The sequence below is a fragment of the Cibotium barometz genome, unplaced genomic scaffold (assembly GCF_041138505.1).
Source record: "Cibotium barometz isolate CiBa-2024 unplaced genomic scaffold, ASM4113850v1 ctg419, whole genome shotgun sequence".
In the NCBI taxonomy this organism is placed as follows: domain Eukaryota; kingdom Viridiplantae; phylum Streptophyta; class Polypodiopsida; order Cyatheales; family Cibotiaceae; genus Cibotium; species Cibotium barometz.
The window spans coordinates 331,577-338,300 of record NW_028229440.1 but is presented as its reverse complement, the minus strand read 5'-3'; the positions used below and the strand labels follow the sequence as shown (position 1 = coordinate 338,300).

The 6,724-nt window shown below is 42.7% G+C and overlaps 1 long non-coding RNA gene and 1 pseudogene across 1 annotated transcript; both read right to left on the bottom strand.

The window, feature by feature from the left end:
• Nucleotides 1-2,461: 2,461 nt before the first annotated feature.
• On the bottom strand, nucleotides 2,462-6,374 carry LOC147602592 (uncharacterized). The gene is made up of 3 exons (XR_015265780.1): nucleotides 6,272-6,374; nucleotides 2,789-2,993; nucleotides 2,462-2,689 (listed from the first exon to the last, which is right to left on the bottom strand). It is a non-coding gene; the product is annotated as an uncharacterized LOC147602592 (long non-coding RNA).
• On the bottom strand, nucleotides 3,097-4,894 carry LOC147602593 (uncharacterized; annotated as a pseudogene).
• Nucleotides 6,375-6,724: the final 350 nt, after the last annotated feature.

Below are 6,724 nucleotides of genomic sequence, written 5' to 3'. Positions count from 1 at the left end.
TATCAGTAGGATAAGGGTTAGGGTCGGCCGGCCATGTATGGGCGCCCAAGTGTGAACGGCCAAGTCACCTATAAGAGTCAAATGTAACCCTAAAATCCTCATTCTCATGTGTTGTGAATACAAGAGTGCTCTTGCCTTATCTCTTTGGTTTCCTTCTCCTGCGTGTGTGAGAGAGAGAGAGAGAGAGTGAGAGAGCGATCGAGCACTGTGTAGCGGCACGGCGGCGGAGAGGCGATAGAGCGGCGACGGCGGCTCCTCCTTCACGGCTGTGACGCAAGAATCCTTCAAGGCGGCGGTTGAGCGGTGAGTGACACACCCTTTGGCATTCTGTTTGAGCTTCCTTTCCTGGTTGTATGCTTGCAGCCATTCGTGGCTCGCATACGGTGTCCGACAAGTCCCCAGCTACGACCTGTGCGGCAAAAGCGCACATAAACTCTTCGTCAGAAGATCTGCAGGATTATCATCCGTGTGAATCTTGACAAGCTGAAGCAACTTGTTATCAATCACCTCACGGATAAAGTGGTACTTCACATCAATATGCTTTGTCTTTGCATGGAAAACAGGATTTCGTGCCAGCTGGTGGATGGCACTCTGACTGTCACAATGCAAGAACGGAACATCACCAGGGAATCCCAAATCTGCCACAAGCCGAGCAAACCATAAGGCCTCCTTGCAAGCCTCAGCAGCTGCAACATACTCTGTGACTATAACCTTCCAAGCACACAAAATTACAGCAAATCCAGGCTCAAGCATGCGAAATATACGCATTGGGGTGCCCCATAGCCATGAAAGCTGCAAGAAGCTCTCAAGAAACACACATATACACACACACCATCTATTCTCTCATCTCTCTCTCTAAGAAAACACCACAGCCATATACCCACACAATGAAAAGCTACCTAGTGTAGAGCACACAGAAGATAGACAAGACAATCATCCTCACCATCCTCTTCTCCTTCCTCCATAGCTAGGAAATATTCAAGAACAAGGAAGAGACAAGAGAGAGGCAAGAGTTGTGCTCAAACCAAGAGAGTTAGAAAGGAACGTGAAAGAGGTTGATAAAGGAAGAGAGAGACTCTAACTTCCTCAACCACCCACATCCCACGACCCTTCTTTTTCCCTTTTCTTTATTTGATTCCAAATATTCAAAAGTACATAATGTTTGAACCTTAGGCTTGCTTCATTTTGTGAATACATGTCTTAGAAGTGCTCAGCAAAGTATCTCCAAAGCGCGGAAACACTCCCAGATAAATAACACTTGCCTGCTCAATGTCTGTCAAGCATCCAAAGATGCTCCCACTGGCACAAAAGCTGTATGTACGAGCTCAAAAGCTCAACCAATGAGTAAGAAGCAATGTCAAACTCTTTTCCAATCCCCGATTGTCAATAACTCAAAGCATGTACCCAAGACATAACCCGAATAGCATAGGCATAAGCATACATGAGTAAAATAGCTTCAGCCCACTGTATGTCAGCAGTGATTCACTGCTCAAAACTGAGTATTCTCAGTCCTAAATCAGGGCGAAAATGATGGCAAACCATTAACATAGCATCTCCATACATGTAGACATCATACGGGCATCAATATGCATCAAGTGATCAATCCCGGTAAGCATAGACTTCAAGAGATAAGTGCTGCCCTATTTTTGGCCTGTTTGTAGACTGTTTACACAGTCCCAAACCTGAAGCAAAAAGCTTCAATGTTCAATGCCAAGTCCCGGGGTTGTTGGCAAGTGTTTAACCAAGCCAAATGGAGCCAAGTCACAGCCTGTAAGGCTGGCGCAATCTGCGCTGCTGCTCCTTGATGGCCTACAGCCCACGTGGCACAAGGGAGGGTGAAGGGGGGCTCAATAGGGAGCCAATGAAGCCACAAGTCAAGCCTTAGTGCCCCTTAAGAGGCCCAACTGGAGATATGAAGCAATGAAGCTTCAATGGTGGCTGCCCCTTCTTTTCTGAGACCTGCAGACTGAAAAACTGAAGTAAAACCCTATGGGGGATGAAGCAATACCTCTGTGTGAATGCCGTGAGGGTGCCCAAAGGGGCCGGGAAGGTGCTCGGGAAGCCGGGGAGTGACGGGAGCTCGAAGGAGTCGGATATGGCTGCAGGGAAGGAGACCCAATGCGAGTAGGGAGTCGATGGGAAGCTAAGCAATTTGACTACAGATTTATCAGCATCATCATACTCCACAGTCCACAGTGCATTCGACTTTGAACCATCATGCTCTGTGACACCGTGCTAGTGTGGAATTTCATAGCAGACATACAATCAAGATGACACATTTTACGTATGGTTGTTGACATCCAAATTGTGAAGCAGACAACACCAACAACTCTCATGCCTGTCAAAATAAAATTGGGCAACAGCTGCAACACAAATAAAAACATATGCATGCACATAAGAACTGGTCTAACAAGGAATCAATAAAAGACATGCACATGCTTTTTAGTGACCTATTCTTGGATTAAACACCTACTCATCATACACGCATATCATTGAACTTCATATAATGTCGTTGACTAGAGCTGCTCAAATGTATATTATACTCAAGCTACCCACATTATAGAAGGGATATACATGACATTTAACAAAAATCTACAATATGTATAAGTGTTTGTGATTCTTTCTTTAGCCGTTATTGTAGGTCCCATTGCCTGCTGCCAAAATGGATTGCCTTAGGAATGAATTGGATCTGCAAAACAATCTGATAGCAATCAAAAGAGAAATTTTGTATACATGAGCTAAAGATGTTCCTCTATTCTTTTGAATTAAAGCAATAACTAAGACTTACTTTCTCTCACAAAAACTGTCCTTGAATATACGCTTAGACATGTCGTCATACATAGTCATGCATACCACGGCTACAAAAAGCATGAGTCTACATAAGTCAGAGTCGCTAAGTCTTTCAGCCCGCACCCAAAAAACTTCAGCCCCACCAAAATTCAGCCCATGTCAAATCAGCTTCTTGCCTCCCTATGTGTTTGATGACCTGTTGCCTACAATCAAAATGAAAATGAGGAAAATGATGCAAAAATCTGATATAACATGACTTAAAAATACAATTAAATGCTTCAACACTTACGTGAATCACATGAAAAACTAACCTGAAGTATTTACAAAATCATTAAAAAGCTTGTAGTCATTTTGATGTAGTTCATATTTATCAGTTGTTGCTGTATTGTATGTTAAATGTGCCAATGCAATAACTGACTCTATATTGACCATGTTCAAGTCCGTCAAGTCATAAGTAAATGTTCGACGCCCTTTCACCTTTTGATACCAACCAAGCTGAATCTCTACCCTTTGAGGCCGGTCCGTCAAGTCAAAACCTCGCTTATAATCCACATACCTGCCACCTACCTTCTTTCTCATCTCTTGAACTCTTCCAAGGTACCAAGTGCTATGAAGTGTGTCCATCTTCTTCAGATTTGTAGCTTTTCCAATTCTCTTTGACCTTTTTTGTCCCTCTCCATGTGTCACATCATGGAAATAAATTGCGCAATCAGACCCTATTCCAAAAAAATTGCCATTACTAGATGACGCTTCTTTTTCCTTGTGGCTGAAATACACTCCTTGCTTCACCCTAGTCAACCTATCCTTTGACAATGTAGAGTTTCCATTGAGTTGGCTTACCAAAGTAGATTTGAAGATGAATTTGCCATCAACCTCTACCACCGGTGAGATACTCTTCTTCTCAGCTTCATTGCTTGCCTCATCAAGAAGCCCATCGATCTCATGTCGAATCTCACTCAAAGATATGACCTCGTCATCTTCATTGCTCTCGTCGCCAATGGGGCTATCATCACCACATGGCTCCGCAAAGTCATCATGCTCATCTGCCCCGCCCATTTCAGTATCTAGCTTTGACCACATTGATTCTGTATCTAACCAAGGCTCTTTCCACCATTTAAGACCCTCACTTGTGCAAGGTTTGAGGCCCAATGTCTCACATAAAGTTTGTGCCTGCTTCAATCCCTCTTTTAATGCATCTATCATCTTTGTATCACAGGAAACACTTTCGTAGTTCCCAAGATCTGCTTCCAAAACACCTTCATGCTTGTTCAAGTCCTTCCAAATGTGTTCTTGTTTCTTATGGGCCCTTGAAAAAGTCACCCCATTTGAGCTATACTCATGCATGGCAACCTGATTCAAACTACCAACACAATGCAAAAGATCTCCAAAATCAAACGCTCTTTCTTGCCCAACCATACCGCCAATCTTGCTGAAATAGATCTCTGCTGCATCAGATCCTGTGAGATGCAGAGGACATTTGAAATTTGGATAGAACTCCCGAAACATCTTTATAAGTAGAACAACAAAATGGCAAGAAAGTTGAATGTCTATGTATGCCTCTTTGCTAATGAAGTTTTCCCTTAGGTTGTATGTAGGATGGTGATGTAGCCATAATCTCCACAGCTTGAAGAAGAAGACCACTTTAGCTGCAAGGACCACACGCTGTCCCAAGTCTAAATATGGTGATAAGAATATGTCTATGTAGTCAGCAACAACCTGCAAATATGCCTCGGTCCCTTGCATGCTCCTCTCTTTCTTTCGCATTTCCCTCATACATTTTTGCACTTGTCTAGAGACAATCCTTTGGGCTGCCCCCCCAGTTTTGACGATCATTTTGTTGTATGTCCCCATCTCGCAACCTGTGCTGATCAACAGAGAAAGTGTTGTAGACCATAGCAACGTGATTGAGTGTAATCCACACACGCCCAATTGCAAGCTGTCGGGTAGGATTGTCAAGAGGACTCACAAGATTCTTTCCACAATGGACAAAATCTTGATCATGTAAACCATACACATCTCCTCTCACAAATCTTCCTTTCAACTTCCATCCAGGCCAATCAATGAAAAATTGCCTATCTCTCTTTCCTAGGTAGTCTTCAACCATGAGCTTTCGACGTCTACTGTCACCATCCAATTATTGGACCTATCACGTCTTTGAACTTTGCATTCCACATCCGCTCCACAAGCATCCATTGGGTTCTGATGAAATCACTATCAAAGCGGTTGCATGTGCAATGCACAACTAGAGCCAATCTTGGAAGACTCTCATGAAGAGGGTTGACAATGAGGAGCCTTGCATAGTGTCCCACCACGTGGTTTTGGAAGGCATCTACTATTGTCTCATATCCTTGTGCTCCATCTCCAACGATGATGGCATCATTTGAAGAGCATTGATGATCCTCTCCTTCTCTTCCACAAAACCCAATCAAAGCATCATCTTTTGCATTCCATCTACATAAAGAGAAAGATTTTTATTTTAGCCCGCTTCATGCACAAAGAACTTTATATTTACAATCAAAGAAAGGAAGAGATATTGAAAAAAGCTTACCTAATGCGCCGCTTGATAGTTGTCTCATCTTCAACAATGATAATTGGCACTCGTGATGTTATTCCATGTTTTCTCTTTGCTTCAACATATATCTTCCCGATTGCATCAAAGATATATTCATGCTCCCCTGACTGAAAGTAAGTTGATTTTCTTCGGTGTCTCCTAGTGGTTGACATGGATGGCCCTCCAAGGTTTGCACTCAAAAACTCATGTAAGCGTAGCCACCCCATAGCTTCACGACTTCAAAAATGGTCTTTGTTGATTCTGTGAATCTTTGACCCTTTTCAGATCTTAATGCATTCTTTGCAATGTCTTGAAGAAAGTCCCATAAAGCTGATTTGCCTCCAAATTTACCTTGCCTGCAAGCCTCAATGATGTTATTGCAAAATCGCCTCACATCCTTTCTATTAATGCTTTCATAGTTGGCCTCTTTCAAGGATCTGATTCTCACGGAAAGCACCACAATCTTTGCCTTCAGCCACCATAAATTTCTACCTGCTTCTCGTAATTTCTTCTTGGTCCCAACTGAGACACTTTTCAGCTCTTCAATTCCAAGGTAATCTAGCCGCATTCCTTTGCCCGTTTGCCTTTCTCCTCTCTTCTCAATGGAAATACTCTCCCGATACACTCTCATGCGAAAATCACCACATGATGGAATTGTCTTGCAATGCTTGCATGTAAAACTTTGAAAAGGCATTCCAATGCTTGAGATACGAAGGCAATGTATATGCCTAAAGCATCCATCTACCATGTACTCCATATCTCCATCATGCAAAGATGCTTTTGTATATGGCTCACAAAACCACTCTCGTCCCATCTTTAGATCTTGTAGGAGAGGTTTTATATCAACCTCACGACCACTAACATGAATTGTATGCTACCATAATCCCAAACACAAGATAGTAAGATTGGATGAAGGCAAGCATGATGTACCTGTGGGGATAGAAGGCGCTTTTGAACGCTCTTTTGTTGATGTGAGAAAAGCACCCAAGGTTTGTTGGCGTGGATCTTTGTCAAAATGCTTTTTAGGTCGCCCACAAGATCCAATCAAGAGTGAAGAAGACTGATGTGGTGTGGTCTTGTTCCATGCAATGGTGTGAGACTTTCCATTAATATGTTCCATTAGAATTGTTGGCAAATCTGAACCACGAGGACATAAGTGCAGCCACTTCCCATCATACTTACACACCACTCTGACAGTGCTTCTATCTTTGTAATCATGCAAGGTGGCTTCAACCAATTGAAAATCAGCCCCTACATGAAGAAACAAGATCTTGAGAGAAGAAAAGAAAAGAAAAATCAGCTGAAAATTAACACTAAAAAGAACAAGCAAAAATCCTTTTAAAAAAACCAATACAAGGGGCTGAAATTAGTGTCTTGCATGAG